The sequence below is a fragment of the Globicephala melas genome, chromosome X (genome assembly GCF_963455315.2).
Source record: "Globicephala melas chromosome X, mGloMel1.2, whole genome shotgun sequence".
Taxonomy (NCBI): Eukaryota; Metazoa; Chordata; class Mammalia; order Artiodactyla; family Delphinidae; genus Globicephala; species Globicephala melas.
In genome coordinates this window covers 92,602,379-92,621,167 of record NC_083335.1, presented here as the reverse complement: position 1 = coordinate 92,621,167, position 18,789 = coordinate 92,602,379, and positions in this window count along the sequence as shown.

Sequence of the window (18,789 nt, the reverse complement as noted above, 5' to 3'; positions counted from 1 at the left end):
AGGGGATGAAGGTGGGAGACGCAGAAACAGAAAAAGGAGAGAGAATCTGAGAAACAGAAGCAGAGGGGAGATAGCCAGGCAGCCACAGAAAGAGGCCGGGGATGCTCTCAGGGGCTCAGGTGGGAGCAGGCAGCCCTAGAGGCGGGGGTGGTGACTGGCCCCCAACCCCTCAAGCCAAGGGACGAGGCTGCGCCACCGTGAGTCACGTTGGCTCAAAGTTGAGTGTCCCAACATCCTAGAAAATCCTTAGGGCCCCGAGGACCAAGCCCCATCCATCCCTCTGCTGTGCCGGCATCAAGCTGAGAGGCAGCAGGGCCCACCCCACCCATCGCCCCGCCTCCAGCTTCCACCCCGACTCAGGGGCTCAAAGACACCCAACACCAGCGCCTACACGGAGTCAAAGGCCACAGAGCGCACAATCTCCGTCTCAGAAAACCCCTGCTTAGCGGTGAGGTGAGCGGTGGAGAGAGGCCGGGGGGCCAGGATTGTCAGGGAGCTTGTTGGCCCGGGAGCCGTCGCTGTTCAGATGTGCATGAGCAATTGCCGCTCCGCGCGCCTTCCCCTGGCAAATTATTCCGCCGGAGTTTCCTCCAGCGTTTGGAGCTGCGCTGCTGTAAGTGCCAGAAATCATGTACATTAAGCCCAGAGTGACGGCAGGCTTATGGATGGACTTACCTTCAAACAGGGGCCGCCGAGGTGCTGGGCGTGGGGGGTAGCACTTTATGGGTGCCGCTGTCCGCTTTGTCGAGGCCTTAGGCGGTCAGGTTGGCTGTGGAATCAATTTCTCACACAGGCCTGGCTGGGGGCCACGTGCTCCCGAGCAGGGATTTGGGACGCAGCCCCTCAATCCACACCTCTACCTCCCCCGCTGGAGACCTTCCCCCCACCTCCACCCCGAGAGGGATGTGTTTCTGTCTGCCTGGGATGCTAGTGGCGGGAGACCAGCCAGGGGTGACACCCTGCTAACTCAGGCAGACACGGAATGCCAGAGCCTGCCTCTCCTCCTCAAAGCCCTTTCCCCAGTGCCCCTCGCGAGGGCAGCAGGCATCCTCAATGCTAACTCGCCATTCTGGGCCCGGTCCCCACTCTTAGCCCCTCCCCTTCTCCAAAGCGGGGTCTGAGCTGTCCATAGGGCGGTCTGAACTCAGCTCCTCTCGGCCCGGGATCCACTGTTTCACCTCTCTGATTTGGATGGCTGTCACTCAGCTCCTCCCGTCCCTTGGGACCCCTCCCCTCAATGCCTCCCTGAAGCCCTGACTTCCCAGGGCACCTGCTCCAGGCAAGGCTCCATCCAGCACCTCCCTGAGCAGTGCCCTCGGGCAGCTAGGCGCCCAAGGTTTGTAAGTATCAGGGACACAGCCTGGATCAAGAGACCCCTGTAGGGCTCTCGCATTGTCCTGGAGCCCCTGCCAACCCCCCTCTGTGGCAGATTGCATTTTCCAGAGATGGTTCCTCTTGGTGACTTGGACACTCCTTCCATGGAGAGGTGAGGGCTCTGTTCCCTTGCCTTAAACCTAACTATGGAGGAAGTGACCCTATGTGACTTCCAAGACTAGGTCACAGGAGATGATGCAGCTTCTGCCTGGGTCCGTGGAACGCTCGGGCTTGGGATCCTGAGCTACCATGTCTCACTATCCCGAGGCCACCACGCTGTAAGGAAGCCCCAAGCAACCTAGGCTAAAAGACCAGGCGGAGAGGCCCTGAGGCCACGGGCAAGGAGAGAAATGGCTCAGTAACCCCCCACCCCAGCCGTTCCCGTTCCAGCCCCTTTCCAACTGCAACCGCATCAGAGACTCCGAGCAGAATGGCTCAGCTGAGGCCTTCCTGAATTCCTGACCCACAGAAACCATGGAATATCACAAAAGGGCTGCTTCTGTTGTAGCCCAGCAAGCTTCTATGTCCATAAAACCAACTCTCAAAGGCTGATGAGCCTAAATACAATCAAAATAGAAGATGTACGGTAATTACTAAACCAAGACCAAACACCCAATCTCTCTCTGATCGTCACAAGGCATCCAGGGGGCTTCCCTGGTGGCGCAGTGGTTGAGAGTCCGCCTGCCGATGCAGGGGACACGGGTTCGTGCCCCGGTCCGGGAAGATCCCACATGCCGCGGAGCGGCTGGGCCCGTGAGCCATGGCCGCTGAGCCTGCGCGTCCGGAGCCTGTGCTCCGCAACGGGAGAGGCCACAGCAGTGAGAGTCCCGCGTACCGCAAAAAAAAAAAAAAAAAAAAGGCATCCAGGGAGGTGCAGAGCACAGGGGAGTGTCTGTTGTCATAGCACAGGGTCCAGGTATCAGAGGCAGGGGTCCAAGCCACCAAGACTCCCAGACCGTACCTGGGTTTATTCACAATCCGTGCAGCAAACTGGAAAGCACGTGTGACCAGAATTGCTGGCTTCTTAACTCCTCGGAAGTAATGAACAAGCAAATGACATAAAAGCAGGAATCGTTTCCAAAAGCAATGCCTATGGGTCACACACATTCAGTCCAACATTTCCAGATGTTCTCTTTGGTGCCAGGAACTGTGTCCTCTACTGACTAGAGGGGTTTGGTAACTGGTAATCCGGACATGAAGGGTCTTTTTTCTTTTTTAGCATGAAGCATGGATTTCCCCATGGCGCAGTCACCGCTCTGGGGCTCTGCAATGGGAGCGTTACAGAAGTCCACTCCTACTTGGGGAAAACCTTTCTGTTTTCTTCTCCCACTCAGGCCAAAGGCCACGCTGAGGCACTAAAAGGTGATGACAGACCCTGTAGTAGAGCAGTTCCGAGTATTCGTGCTGCCACTTCCGGCATGAACTACCTGACGTGAATTACTTAGCCTCTCTGTGCCTTGGTTTGCCCATCTGTAAACCGGAATGATGGTAGGACCTTCTCACGGGCGTTTTCGGGGTTAAATGAGTTTATATACATAAAGGGCTCAGAACAGGACCTGTGCTGTTGTTTTCGGATTCTAGGTCATTAGCGCTAAGAGATCCTGTTCGACTTATTCTCGAGACACAGCTGTCGGGGGCGAAATGTAGCATCCCTGACGCTATCCCGTCCTTGGCATCAACCCCTCTCCCTAACTCACATGCCTACACGCACGCACACACACCTACATTCCATAACCGGTGGCCACACCACACTCAGGTAGTAGTGCAGGAGGAACAAGCCGCTTTATCCTCTCCGGGCAGAAGCACGTGTGTAGAAGACTGATGCACAGCATCTGCCTGCACTGACAGAGGAAAACACGTCCCAGCTGGCTCCGCGGCCCCTAGAGAAGCAAGGCAGAGGCTGCCCTCGGGGCCCGGACCTCGGGAGTCCTAGGGGGACTTGGAGGCCGGGTCCTGTGGGTCGCTGCCACTTGTCTCCTAATAGCAAGCCCAGTCTCCCGGCACCTGCCTGATTCCAAAGCCCCCTCCCTCTTCTGGCTGTTGTGTGTGCAGCAGGCTTTCTGCTGTGTACACGGTCTCCAAGGGGACGACGTGTGGGCTGTGAGGCGGAGGGGCAGGGATGGGAGCGATCAGCGGAGACGAAGGACTTACAGGGCCTTTCCCTCTAGAAGCAAGGCAGCCTCTACTTAGCTTCTTGACTCGTGGCCGATCTGACCCCAAGGTGGCTCTGCTGGACCAAGGCTCTTCCCGAGTGAGAGAATCCAGCAGGACCGTGCTGTCCACAAAGAGCGGAAAAGGCCTCGGGCCTCTCACCCTGTGAGACTTTTCACAGCGGGCTGCACCAGGCCCTGGCAATTTTTGCAAACATAGACTAATGTCACAAAAGGGAAAACTATCGGAAAGAAAGTAATCAGTCTCGTCGGGAGGATCTATTTAGCAAAAGGAAAGCATACACTTTGGGACGGATTCACTTTCCAGTTCTGTAGTCATTTAACAAATATTTATGGAGTGACAACTACATGCAAAGCCCTGCAGTTGGCTTGGGGCCCCTGTCCCAACAGAATTCAAGGGCTTTCCCCGTCTGGTAGGCAAATTATTGGAAAGCAACTGTACTGGAAACTGTGCTTCACAGCTCTCCAACTTCAGGGAACATAACTGCACCAGGGCCCCAGCTGCCCAGCTCTGAAATGCATCCCAGCATCTCGGCCGAGGCTGCACCTCCCTTTGGCCACCCCAGCCAATGACTGAGCGAGGCGCGGTGCTAAGGAGAAACAGGACTCTTCTGCCAGCTGACTTTGGTTTGAGGACAGCCTACTGGCCTCACTGAACCTTCCAGAGACTGCAGGACGGTCTAAGATGCTCCTTGCCCTCTCGCTTTCTCTCGGGTCAGACGGCATCACAGCCCCCCTGCTCTGCCCGCTTTGCCAGCTCCCTCCACAGGCATTTCCCCTAATAAAATCCTGGCACATCCTCTCCTGACATCTGCTTCTCGGAGGACCCGGGCTACCCCAGAAGCATTGCCACGTTCTCCTCCTCCATTCTCGGCACGGCCTTCCCAGATGGACCACCCGGCCTCTAGCCGATACGAAGCCCTTGCAGACACCTGAACTGGCTCACCCATTAGGAGCCTCTTGGTACTCTGGCATCTCCCTGGTAGATTCGAAGCTCTGTGAGAACTTACAACATCCCTAAGGCTCCTCCCTTTGCTGTTTCTCAGAGGCGTTGCTGACCCATCGCAGGGAGGACCTTGCCACCAAACTCTTACATCATATTTCAAGAGATTTCTGGGATTTATTAATATAATTCACAATTACTATTGCCCGAGGAGTCCAGAGCCCGATGCTAAGCTGTTTACGTGCGTTACCTCACTTGACGCCTAACCCTCTCGGCACGCACCCCCATCGCCCACACCCACCCCCATCCATCCGGAGGATGCCCTTCTTCCAAACGCAGTTCTATGGCTTCGCTCTCACTTAGCAGCCCCTCCTCCTCTGCGACTCCGCATCAAGACATGTGCAGGCAGAACACAAAGATCTGATCTTACAAAGTGTGAGCATTTTCCGAGAGACAGCCGATACCCAGGTTGAGAAATTCCAGGCACACGGCTTAGTAACAAAGTCCAGCTTTGCCTCGGTTTACAGATGATACGGTCAACTCCTCTTTTTAATCCTACTCTGTTTTTACGCTGCCCCCATCCCACCCCACCCCCAGCCATTTCTTTCCTCCCTGTGTCTCGGCTTCTCAGTCCTTGAAAACCCAGGCCTCTGGGCTCACATCCAGGACACATCCCAGGCATCTGCCGACCCTCCGAGCTGGAAGCACCGTCCCCAGCCTCCACATGCGGAAATGCTCTCCCGCTCACTCTGGGACACGGCCTTACAGACTAACAGAAAGCCAAGGGCTGGCCGTCCGTGAGAACTCACACAAGGTACTTGGCATCTCTGAGCCTCAATTCCCTGGTCTGTAAACCAGGGTCATTGTGAGGGTGAAAGGCGAGGGTGCCTCCAAAGTTCCTGTAAATCCTTACTACTCCAAGTGCGGCCACGTTAGAAACGCAGACTCTCAGGCCCCGCCCAGACCTACTCAATCAACCCCCAGGCTCACAGCACCTCTTTCCTTCCAGGTGATTCAGGTGCACACTGAGGAGCCTTGTTTTGACAAGCCTTGTTCTCCGAGCTGTAGATCTTCACGGTTATTCTCTCTTCCTGGGAAACACCCTGGGGAGGATTTCGGAGCCACTGATCTCTCTGCCTTTGCCGTTTCTCCTCCCCGTTACCCCTCGTCTTTCTCACGCCCCTCCCTTCTCTTCCTCTCCCCCGCCCCTTCAGGGCTGAGATGTCCTCTCTACCCTATTCCATCACTTCCTCTCCTTTGGTCAATTACACAGTCAGCACTCCCAAACTCACCATTTCTACTGCCTCAGCAAAAAGGGGAATGCAGGGGGAGACTTGGCGATGCATGTACAATCGGAGGGGGCCACTCGTCACAGCTCCAAGGCCTGCAGGGCGTGGAGAGAGGGCTGGAAATGTACAGAGGGGCCCAGGCAGGGATACCACCCGGGGCCAGCCCGAGGCATCCATTCACCTCCGGTTCTAGGCCATGCTGGGTGGTGAATTGGCCCCATCCCCTGTGCCTGATGTGTAATATATTTTCTGTAATTACAGTGATGCCGTCTGTGTATACGTTGAATGACTGTAGCACTTAATTATTTGTGGGTATACAAAGGATGCCTTTTTGCCCCAGGAGAGACTTAAAGACGCCCGGTTTAAGAACCACAAGATCAAAGAGAAAGGGAGAGAGAAAATGAGAGGAAAAGTCATTCTTCCCCTGGGAGCTTCTGGGAAGCAGGGGTGACCCGATTTGGCCTTCAAGGAGACCTCAAGCAAGGCCAAAAGACCCTCAGGTAGCAAGAGCAGCCTGTCCTCAGGGATCCAAGCTGAGGCGTGGAGGTGAGAGATGATTTCCAGAGACTAGCAGGACAGCCCAAATGCCTGGCCGTCCACACACAGCCTCTGCCCTCCCTGGCGGTCTGCACTGTCCTGAGTAGCTTCGTGGGGGGCACACATCCAGAGCCTACTAGCTGTCTCAAATATCCACCTTCTTCTTCCCCCGTAGACATAAAATCCCCAGTATTTAGCTGGACATGTGCTCCTCTACCCGAATAAAGACCACACAGGCCCCAGCCAGTATGGTATGGCCATGTGACTAAGTTTGGCCAATGGGATATAAGCAGAAGCAACTTCCGGAATGTGTTGTAGAAGGGAAGGGAGTGCATCCCTCTTTGGTTTCTTCTCCTTTCTGCCCGATAGAACAGGGAGGTCATGGGGCGCTCGAGCAGCCATCTTGAACCATGAGGTAACTTTGGGACGGGAAGCCATGCTGGGCAGAACAAGATCAAAGGCACCTGAGTCACTTGTCTTACTTCCGACCTCTGGGTTTTTATGTGAGAGGTCCATTTCCGGCGTGTCTAGGTCATTGTTATTTTGGAGGGTTTCTTACTCACAGATGACCAAAATCGAAATGAAAAGATACGCAACACGGCGTCTTAGATCAGGTTCTCCAGGACACACACAGACTTCGAGATGGAAACTTATAAGGAGGAGGTTTAATGGCGTGTGGTCTCAAGATCAACGCTTGAGTTGGAGCGAGAGAATTGGGCAGAGAAGTCGAATGGCAATGAGATCACAGTAGTGGCTTTGGTGGATCCCACAGGGACCTCCAGAGTGAAGACGGCCCTTCTAAGTTCTTCTGAATTGAGACAAGAGGGCTGAGGCTTTGGACTTCTCTGGGCTTCGGTTTTCTTGCCTGTAAAATGGGCATGTTAGCGATCTTGCCTTTGGAGTGAGGATAAGACAGAGTGTGTGTGTGCAGGTCTAGCTGACAAGTGAACAAACACGAGAGCCAGCCTGGGGAAGACTTAAGAACTTTGTCCTTGTCCTGTGGGGGCCCACATCTGTGTCACAACTAAGTGACCTGTCTGTGCATCATAGAAGACAAGCAGGTGACTGTCCTTCTCCAGAACTTTCTCTAACACTGTCACTTTCCCCAAATGGGAGAATTCACAGTCTCCTCCTTCGTGTTCCCACCATACTCCATTCTTAACACCATCGTGACTCTTACCACATTGAAAGGGGCTGTTTTGAGGCTCTGAGCTCTGTGATCACCTCTGTATCTCCAGCTCCCAGTTCTGTGCCAGGCAGACAGAAAACGTCCGATGTACGATTGTTAAATCAATGAGCGTCGCTGAAGGGGCCAAATCCCCGTGGTGTCAAGAAGACAAAGATTCTTCACCCCGAGCCAGGAGACACGGCTTTGAGTCTCTGTCTTACCATCCCTTACTCAGAGCCTCCCTGAGCCTCAGTGGGAAGCATGACAACAAACAGGGCTGTTGTAATGATGAAATGAACTGTTAGTGTTGAAACTGCAGAACACGATGTAGATGTTACACTGTTGGAGGTGGGGGAGGTGTTCATCGAATCGAAATCTGTGATTCTGAGGGATTGCTTTCAGCCCATACACCCTGGCTACACCGTCCTGCAAAATTAGGCGGCCACCGAAGCGTAGGACAAGGGATAACTGGCAGCATCCCAAGGGTAGCCCTAACTCCAGCCTCTGTTGCCTGCAAATGCAAGCTGTTTGGCCGCATAGGCCACCAGCGTAAAGGCCCTCCAGTGGGCCTAGCCCTGGAAGGACAGATGCAGAGGGGCAGCTAAGACACAGCAGTCAGATGTGGGATTGGAGCCCCCTCACACCCCACCCACAGTGCCAAGGGGGTCCCTGCACAATGCACACAGGACTCAGGGACAGGACAGGCTCCCTCAGGGGACGGCTGTGAGGGATAGTAAATAACCCAGGCTCTCTAGCTGTTCCAAAGCACGCACAGGTGAGGGGCCCACCATAGATCTCAAGGGAGGTCGTGATGCACCTATCCCCGTCTGGCAGGAAGAGGAATTCAGATCCTGAGTGGAAGCACTGAGGGCCATAGGAGGAACTCAAAGCACCCCGGACCAAGAAAACAAGGGCTATATCAGCCAAACTTTTAAAAGGCTCCGTTGGTCAGTGTCTAGGAGCAAACTGGCCCGGAGTCAAATCTTGCCTCTGCAACCAATGAACTGCATTACTTAGGTCGAGTATATAACCTTCCTATGCCTCAGTTTTCTGATCGGCAAAATGGGGACAGTCATAATTCCGACCTCAGGTGGTTGTAAGAATTGGCTCGGCATAGGTAAAGCTCTCAGTGGGCTGGGAATTGTGAGGAGGCTGTAAGGGGGAGACCATCTGCGTTCCTGCTGGTAACGATCACCTGCCGCAGGCAGGAGCACACAGGAGACAGGGCCCCCCCTCAGGAGGGGCTCAGGCCAGTTGGAGATAGGGTTCTCTGCCTGCAGGTCCAAATAACACCACAAAGCCGAATGCGGCCGGAGCCCAGTGAGGGGTAGGGAAAGCAACAGTTTAGAGCTGCAAACCGAGAGAGATGTCTCAGGGGCAGGCAGGACCCTTCTGGCTGTAAGGCAGAGAAACGCCACTCAAACTGGCTCAGTGGGTAGGGGTGGGGGCACGGAAGTTACTGGCTCCGGAAACCAGCACGTTAAAAGGTGCTTGGCTTCAGGCAGGGCTGATTCCAGGCACTTATCCCAAGTGGTAGTGACAAGATGGCCACCAGAGGCCTCAGACTCACGTTTCGTCAGTAGAGCGACTGTGACAGAGAGGATGCGCTTTCCCGACAGTTCCAGAAAATTCCCCAGGTCTGCCACTGCCTGGCTAGAACTGGGGCCAGCTCGAGCCATGGCCCGCCCCAGGATCCTGGGCACGTGGCTGGCTTCACCTGATTCCTACAGACTCGGGGGGGGGGGGATGGGTAACAGGTACTGACGGGTCCCCTTCCAGAAGGCTTCTCTAAGGAGGTGAGACTTGAGCCCCCCCCTTGTTTAAATAGTAACTAGCATTTGTTCAAAGCCACAAATTGCAAAGGGCTGGCACCTATACCATTTAATCTCTTAACACACTGGAATCAATTCTAGGCTGGGGAAACCTGACCACGCGAAGGCCCAGAGGTGGGCGGCCCCGGCGGGGGAAGATGAACCTGGCGGCTGCATGTAGGAGGGACGAAGGGTCCAGAGCCTGGTGAGTTTCGTTGGGTTGGGGACCTTCTTCACAGCTGGGGGGCCCATGCCTGTCTCTTTCCAATTCATCAGTAAAGTCCCAGGGTGGCGTGGCAGGAGGGACAAGGAGAGGGACAGGGTGCAGGCATAGGGTAACAACCAGCTCAGGTTCGGAAACCGGCTTTGAAGGAGGGAGTGGCTGAGTCAGATACGATTCTCCAGTGTGGGCTGAGGGAATAGTGACAGACATCTCCGACGGAAACGGGGAACACTATGGGGAGAGAAGTGGCGTTCATATGGATTGAAGGTGCCACAAGAGCGTTCAGGTGAAAGTGACCACGGGCTGAGGCCAGAGCTGTGGATTTCAGGGTCCTGAAATCACCACCGAGCCCTGGGGATGGTTTGGCCTGGCTCCTACGGGAAGTTTGGGGAGAGAGGGAAGCAGGAAGTGGGTAGTGGGCCTTGGGAGATGCCCACATCGAGGGGATCAGACGAGGAACATGGCCACAAAGAAGCCAGCGAATGCTCAGCAGAAGTAATGAAAATTGGATGGAAAGGGGGTGGGTGCTTGGCGGGGCTGGGGGCAGGGACACATGTGGGAAGGGCTGTTGATGAAGAAGGAATAGTTTCCCAACTCCAGTGGTCTCAGGTCCTTGGAATGAGGCAGCCGCTGGCCTTTCTGCTCCAACAAGGGCTGGTGGACCAGGGTTCATGTCCCTCCAACAGGTACATACTCAACAGAATTTGCCTCAGCCTAGAAAACGGGGCAGAAGGGTGTTTAATCAATGCTTTCATGCTAGTGACTGGAGAGGAAGAAAAAGACAGAACCAAGGGGAGAAATAGGAGAAGGGGAGTAACTGTGGCACGCCTACACACACACACACACACACACACACTCACACACACACACACACGGGGTTGAGAAGGGGAGAGAAATCATTTCTGTTCTCAAAGAATTCCTTGGAGAATCCTCCCCAGACGCCATCTTCTCCTGAAATATAAGGTTCTCACACCAGGGCACGCGTGCACACACCCATAGGGACGGGGCTGCTTGGCCCACACTTGGCGGGCTGTAGAGTGCCACAGCGGTGGGGGGAAGGGAGCGGGAGGGAGGGGACCACAGCATCCCATCTGCGCCCACCCTTGGTCGAGGAGGCAAGGGATGGGGCCGTCAGCCTGAGTGCGGGTGGATGGACGCTCAATCCTCCCTGCTGGCAGGCCAGGGCAGGCGCCATCCCCAGATGTCAGTGTTAATGCCTTGATAAACAGGGAGCTTGCTGGAATGCGGCTGTTAATTGGGGATAGAGCCGCAGCCTTTAGCTCCGGGAGCAATGGTTAATGACGGGCCCGCTGGGGGAAGCCGCAGACGGTTGCCACTGTTCGGGTTCTGTCCTCTCTGCTTCTTAAACAGCAGTTTATCTAAAACTTGAAAACACTTTCCTGGGAATAATTATTTCTTGGAAGCTACAGGACTGCTATCAGATTTCACAGCCTGCCTGCCGGCGGGTTGACCTTCTGTAGGCCGAGGGGCCGGCTGCCTTTGGGGGCACAGTTTCACCGCTGCTCCTCGCTGCGTCCATCTCTTTCCTGGGTCCCCATCGTGCAGCCACTGTGGGCACGTTGGAAGGGGCTTTGTGGCTAATTTAGGGCTGAGCGGGAGGTTCATGAAGCGCACACGGGCAGGAGAAGCAGGAACCTCAGGAAGGCGGGAGAGAATCTTCAGCCTTCCAGAGGAAGACGCTTCTAGCATTGCCAAAACCCACCTGGATGCCTCAGGGTGTCTGTGCTGGCCCCAGGCTTGGGCCGAGCTCCAGGTCTACTGGTGGGAGAGTGTCAGGGAACAGGGGCTGTGGTCGCCAAAAGACCCTCTGTGGGCCCCGTTGCTTTGTCAGAGGCTGTTTCCAGAACGGCCAGCTTGCAGCAGCACGGGAGGGGCAGGAGGAAGAGGGGCAGGGACCTGAGGCCCCGCCAGCTGTTCAGATGAAAGCAGGGGCAGCCCTGCCGGAGGGGGCGCCCCAGAGCCAGAGCTGGCCTTTCCTTCCGTAGTTGGGCCCCGGGGACAGCTGCCCAGGCTGTGACAGGGTCAGCCCAGGCCAGACCACGACAGGGCACTCAGCCTGGAAACATGGCCGCGGGCAGCATCTTCCTTGGATGTGGAAGGCAGTGACACAGGCGGTTAAACTCAACGCGCTGGCCACAGGCCAGCCTTCCGGCTTGGCAATTACACACTGTCTACCTCTGCCTCTCCCCGCTGCCCCATCACCTCCCTGTCAGGCGGCTTTAATGCCGCTCGCCTCTTCCTGTCAGCAAATGTTTGTGTGTGGCGTTGCCGGGCGACAGCTGAACAGGGCCTGCATTCTCCTGGCCCCTGGGCCCCTGGCGGAGGCTTCCCTCCGAGGGCTTTGCAGGCCTTATGTATCAACACTGCGGGAGCCGCAGCGTAGAGAAGCACAGGCCAGGCTCCTGCAAGGAAGGGTTGCTCTGGCCAGATGGGCCGGAGATAGCTGGAAGGTGGAGCCGGGCCTCTCTCAGGCTCCCAGCTCCTCGGGGAACTGTTTTGTTCATCCCCCGTCCTCTTCACAGACACATCCGGGGAGACTGGAATTCATCTTGCCAAATGCCGATAAAGACAGGAACCATGGCTCCGTCCCCCGGGAGGTCACATGTGGCTCCCTGTCCGTGGGAATCTGGACAGCAGGGTGGACCAACAGGCATTCGGTAAACACCGTACATTTATGGAGACACCCCGAGGTTTAAGAGGCAAACTTGGATTTCAAGCCAGGCTCTGCCAGCCACCAGCTGTGGCCTCAGCCTCTCACACCACCTGTCTGTGTCTCTGCTTTCCTATCTGCGGTTTGGGGCTTCTTTCTTGCTGTGTCTACGGAGAAGCAGGATGGAGACGTCAGATCAGGGAAGGAGCCTCTATGCAAATGAGGAAAATGCAGGGGAATAAGTGAGCCAGGGACCTGGAAAGAAACAGACAGGACCAGGGAAAAGGAAACCAAGTAATCACTTGGTATTTTTTGTTTTTGGTGGGGGTAGGACCTGAGAGGATGGCGCCTGATGGGAGAAGATGCTGGTGCGTTAAAATGATAGCTGATGAACTTGGGTGAAGGGCGGCAGGACGGGAGCAAGAAAGGCAGCAAAACACAGGGGTCTTCAGGTCACCCAGACCCAAATCCAAGTTTGGCTGCATCCCATCCTAGCTGTGTGACCTTGGGCAAGTTGCTTAATCTCTCTGAACCTCATCGATCAAATGCAGTCCGAGTACTTACCTTATAGGGTTGCTGTGACATCACAGCCTGAGGGACAATTGTGAAACTGCAGGTGTGCACGTGAGTGTGTTTAACTAGTGATGAAGCTGGCTTCTGGGAGCCGAAGGTCCCCTGTGAGCTGGGAGGGGCAACCCTGAGGCAGCTAGAATAGGAGATCCTGGGTGTGGAGGCTGAGGGCAGAGGGATTGAAAGCAGGCGCTCTGGAAACTGAGAGCCCGGATGAAGGATCAGAGATAGGGTGACCAATCATTTTGGTTTGCCAGGGACTGTCTCAGTTATAGCACTGAAAGTCCCAAGTCCTGAGGGAAAACTGGGACAGGTGGTGACCTTGGCTGAGACATTCTGCACCAGCTCCCAGGAGAACGCAGATTCTGAGCAGAAAAGCAGAATAGAGCCTGCCTAGATGGAGCAGAGAAACTAAAAGAGAAGGTGGTCCAAAATATTTTAAGAGAAATGCTTGCACCCAAAAATACACGCACCAAGAGGTCTACCAGCCTCAACTGTCATGTTGAAAAATTAGCAGCACCATAATTATCTAATAATAGGAGAGCAATAAGGAACGGTTAAAGAAATGGTGTATCCATACTGTGGCATCCTCGGCAGTTAATAACGAGCAAAAAGTATCTCTAGATTGTCATAGTATGGGTTTCTGGAGAAACAGACCCTAAGACAAGTGCAAATTATTTATTCAAGAGGTAGAGGAAACACAGGAGAGGTGTGGGCGGTAGGTGGAGGGGAGGGGGAAGGGAGGCAGGGAAGGGAAGGCCGCCAGTAAGAGGTGTGTTCTCAAGCTACTTACCACTGTGGGCAACCGGGGCTCATTCCTGCAGGGGAGTTCGAAGAGATGCCCCAGAGTTACCGCACCCGAGGAACAGCGCGTGAGCGGGCAGAATTAAACACCAGCTCCTGAGGTTCCTTGGTTGAGGGCTGCTCCCTGGGCTGTTAATTCCCTGGCACTGCCAGCCAGCCTTCCCTGCTTTTAGCAGAGCTTTGGGAAAGCACTCAAGCCGAAAGATGTGGACCCTGGCAGTTAGAAGGCATGCCAGGAAGCGGGAAGTCTCCAGGGATGCAGCCGATCGGGTACCGAAAGCATGTACCAAACATAAGCGTTGTCGTGGGGTTTCTCCTGATACATTAAGTGTGTGTGTAGCAGCGGCGTGGGGGAGGGGGGCGGGTGCAGAGGGCTATGCAAGCTGTGATTGCATTTTTGTTATTAAAATGTATGTGTGCACGTGTGTGTTTCCGGGTGCACCTATACATGTGCATAAGAAAGAAAAAGAAAATACAGACACCATGCTGTGATCGGGAGCTGAGGCAGGATCCCCTGTTTCCATAGTCTGAATTTCTCTAAACCAGACTTAGTTTTGTAATCCATAATAATGATTATTATTGTTATTATTTAAAATGAGAGGAAAAATTAAAGAAATTGAATGCATCATCTATGAGGAGAAAAGGAGATGAAGGTCCAGAACCCACCCAAACCCTTCAGGCCAGATAAATTCCAGAATTGAGAGGTTTTCCTTTATTAGAAAAGGAAGACCTGTAGAAAGTAAGACCACGTCTTAGGAAACATCCCCTGGTGGGTAATCAGCTACATGAATATTGCTGTGCTCAAACATATGAATAGTCACAGAAAGCGGGGGAAATAATGACTATAAAAAGGCTCACATCAGCTCAGACCAGGTTTTGCTGCCAAATACATTTCTGTGAAACGTATAGAACCTTTGCATTTCTGTTGCAGATAAGGGATTGTGGACCGGTAGTAAGGAAAGAGAGTTTCCAAAACTAGAGCCAGTGTGACAGGGCCAAGAATGTGGAGTAACTAAGCCCTCATGGAATAATACAGCATTGGGACCCTTCTGCCCAGCTCCTACCCGGGGCACAGAGGCTGGAAGGGGGCCACCCGGACCCAGGTGCTTCTGGGGGCCCCTACTTCCTGATAAAGTACCCGTGCCACCTTAGAGCACGGGTGTTACGACCGAAACGTTCTGGGCAGTTGAATCCCCTGGGGATCTTGTGAAAATGCAGATTGTGATTCAGTGGGTCTGGGATGGGGCCCAATAATCTGGATTTTGCACACGTCCCCAGGTGAGGTCAACGCTGCTAGTCTGGGGACGGTGCTTTGAATAGCGATGTCATAAAGTCTATTCGATGGAACCGAAGTGGGTCTCCATGTACCTCTACCCATCAGTCATGGTGGTCACGAAGAATGTGTCCAACTGTCCTATAAATCATCAGATTCCTTTGATTGGGTGCCGGCAGGGAGAACATGATGGGGCAGGATGGTGGTATTGGGAGGGGAAGCCAAACAGGAAAGACCATCTTCCTTTGGGAGCGGGAAGACTTGAGAGATGGCAAGACCAGGACCAGAGAGCAAATAAAAGCTTCACGAGAGGAGACCGGAGGAGCAGATACCTGAGAATGACTGCTTCGTGCTCTTTTATAACCTGGGTGTCTGGAGGTCTCGGCCATAACGGTGATTGATGGGGTGTATTTAAACCCAGCACAGTAGACAGGGTATTGTATTGTGGAACTGTAGCTCCGGTCAACCTCAGCAGGAAGGGTTTATATCCACCCATTCCTCCACCCTACCCTGGGTACTGCCACCTTGTTTCTTATTCTCTTCCTGCTTGGTTGCAGTAGACAGGGAGAGAGGAGCGTTGCCTAAAAAACACAGGTAGAGAGCAGAGGCCAACAGCATAGGTCCCCTTTGGAAGAATCCGCACAGCCTGAAAAGAGCCTATTATCTCAATGGTGACAGAAATTAGAATCATGGTTACCTCTGAGAGTGCGTATTGATGGCATAGAGGCAGGAGGGAACTTTCTGGGTGGGGGTAGGAGGCCTGAAGGTGTTCTCTAACTTGATCTGGGTAGTAGTTACACATATTCATCGAGCTGCATGCTTAAACTTCGTGAACTTTACTGTGTGGTTGTCACATCTCAGTTAAAATTGGGAAAAAATGAAAGGGAACCTCAACCCTGCCATGAAGTAGGTGGACCAGTCCTGGGCCCTCTCAGAGCATTGCCTAAGAGGCTGCTGGGCCACAAGGGGATGACAATTGCCTAGGGGACTGTGTACCTTTACCTGAACCGAACTAACTAGGTGACATGAGTCCACCCCAGGTGTGATGATTATGCTAATGAGACATGCAAAGATGTCTCATGATTTCACAGTCACATAACATGTTTGTGAAAAACCTGGTTTGGCAAAGATCCCAACATCCATTATGCTCCCCCTCCTTAGTCACGGGAAATTTATTAGCAGTATCAATGTGCCCCAGCTTTTTCTGGGTCTCCCTGGCAGGTAGGTGTGTCCTGTACCCATGCGAACGGCTAATTTCAGACCAGTGAGGAAGCAAGAAAGAGTGAGGCTTGGGAAGTTCTCCTTTAAGAGAGGGATATGTCCTTCTTCTACATTTCCTCCATATTGCTGCCTATGGTTGTGATGGCTGGAGCTCTGGCAGCCTTTTTAGACAATGAGGACAAGGGACGTTGTCTGGAGGTGGTAAATCAGTGAGCTGGAAGAAACCTTGGTCTCTGGCTGTTTAACCTGAGAGAGAGAACTTCCTATTTTATTTTAAACCCACAGTTATTTGGATTAGTTTTATTATATTCCCAGAGATGGTACCTTTGCCTATGTGTAATGGCACCTGAAATCTCTCACAGTATGGTGCACATTGGCCCCATACTGACTGTGTACCCTGGATTGTGGGGTGGAGGGGAAGGGCATTGGAGAGACCCTATACCAGAGAAGAAGTGGAATAAAAAGGCTGGGATTCAGGAGTGGTGAGGTGCAAATGATTCCAAACTAGTCCCCTCCCCATATCCCTATCCTTACAATGTGACTTTATAGCTCCTCCCATCGAGGAATAAAACCTATTTCCCTACCCCTTAATCTAGATTGGCCATGTGACTTACTCTGGCCAATGAGATAGGAACAAAAGTGACCCAGAAAAAAAAAAAAAAAAAGTGACCCAGAGGTCTGAAAAGCACTTGAGCATTGGCACTTGTCCTCTTTTTGTCCTTGGCACCCTACAATGGCCTTGTGAACAATCCCAGGGCTAGCCTGGTAGAGGGAGAGAGATGTCCCAGTCAACATACCAGCTAGATGGACCCATGAATGAGGCCAGTGGAGATCTACAGAGCCCAGCCCAGACTGGAAGAAGCACCTGGCCAAACCAAAGACTAGTGAGAAATGATAAACGGTCATGTTTTAGACCACTAAATCTTGGGGTAGTTGGTTAAACAGCAAGAGCTCACTGAGACAGGGGCCATGCCTCTTGAATATCAATGTTCTCACCCTTTTATCCCAGGGTGATGGCACTGAAGAAGGAACCAAAACCGATCTGGAAAATACAAGACACCCCAGCCCTGTGTCCCCACTAAGGTTCCACCCTCAGCCCCCGATTTTTCCCATCTCTCAGCTACATACATACCTCCTCCAGGGGCACAGAGAGAAGTCCTGGGGGACCTCTTCATTCCTCGGCAGTGGACCTTGGGTGGGAATAGCAGGTGGCCACGAGGGGATGGTCACACATGCATTGCTTTCCTAGGGCAAAAGGCAGGCTCAGCTCCGGGAGCCGGGAGAGGAGTGCGGGTGGAGGAAGACTCAGCCCTTGGGGCTAGTTGATGCCTTTAAAACATGCAGACGGGGCTTCCCTGGTGGCGCAGTGGTTGAGAGTCCGCCTGCCGATGCAGGGGACACGGGTTCGTGCCCCGGTCCGGGAAGATCCCACATGCCGCGGAGCGGCTGGGCCCGTGAGCCATGGCCGCTGGGCCTGCGCGTCCGGAGCCTGTGCTCCACAACGGGAGAGGCCACAACAGTGAGAGGCCCTCGTACAGCAAAAAAAAAAAAAAAAAAAAAAAAAAACCATGCAGACGTACAGAGAGAACGAACTAGTCTTTTCTATTATAAAATATGTGCTTAGCATATTTATGTAATAGTTTCACCACGTGCAGTGAATTGAGTTCCTGCATTAGGGGTGATTTGCTTCGCTGCTTTTGACGCACTTTTGTAGGTCCCCAGCCTTTGTCCTCACACACAAAAGGACCCCTGGTGGCTGATGGGGGTGGGAGGGGCGTGGCCTGGGGTGGGAAACTGGCCCATAGGCCATGCCCGGCTTTTAGCTTCACTTTGATGGCCTGTCGGATGCTGCCCCCATGAAACACACATGTGAGGGTGCTTCCTGCAAGGAGCCCCCCTCAGGGCGCTGGGGCCTGCTGTTTACTGGCAGCAGTCCCCAGAAGATGGGCGGCTGGGGAAATTGGAAGACCGCCGGGAGCCTGAGGATATGGCCCCCTGGGGCTGCAGGTTGGGGTGAAATGGTATGAGATGTGGGGCTCAGCCCGCAGAAAAGACCGACCTGGCTGTGGCATTTGTCCTGGCCCCCACTTCTCCCCACAAAAGCCCCTTCCATTTTCTTCCCGATTCTTTCTCCTCTCACTTTCTTTCCCTCCTTCTTTTTCAATCTCTTTCCCCTTAACTTTTTCTATCTTAATTGGTCATAACATGGACGTGAAATTCTTTTTATTATCTACTATATTTATTGAATACAGTTTTATGTTCCTTGCTCTTAATTTTTAAAGTGGATGAGCTGAACATTTTATGGTTTTCTTTCAAAAATTTTTATATCACAGCGGTAGTCATTAGGGCTGTTCACAAATATTCCGCTTCTCCGTTTGGGCACATGGCTGGATCGGACATCCCCTCCAGTTGGGGAGTTACCTCTCTGCGTGTGGCTTGTTTGGGCCAATTAAACGTGAGCCCTCCTGGGTGGAACCTCGACAGCCCGCGAGCTTAGGGGTCAACTTGCTCTCCTGCTGCTGTAGTGATGGGGGAAGCTTATGTAGGAGGTGAAAACTTTCGCTGCCTGGTTGTCTGAGTGACTGTGGTGGGCATACTCTCCTGGCCCACCCACGTCAAACACAAAGTGTGAGTAAGGAATAAGCTTTTTTATATTAAGCCACTGAATTTGTTAGTGCAGCCTAGTTTTACTTATTCTGACAGATGCAATTATTTCACTAGGTATCTTCCTCAT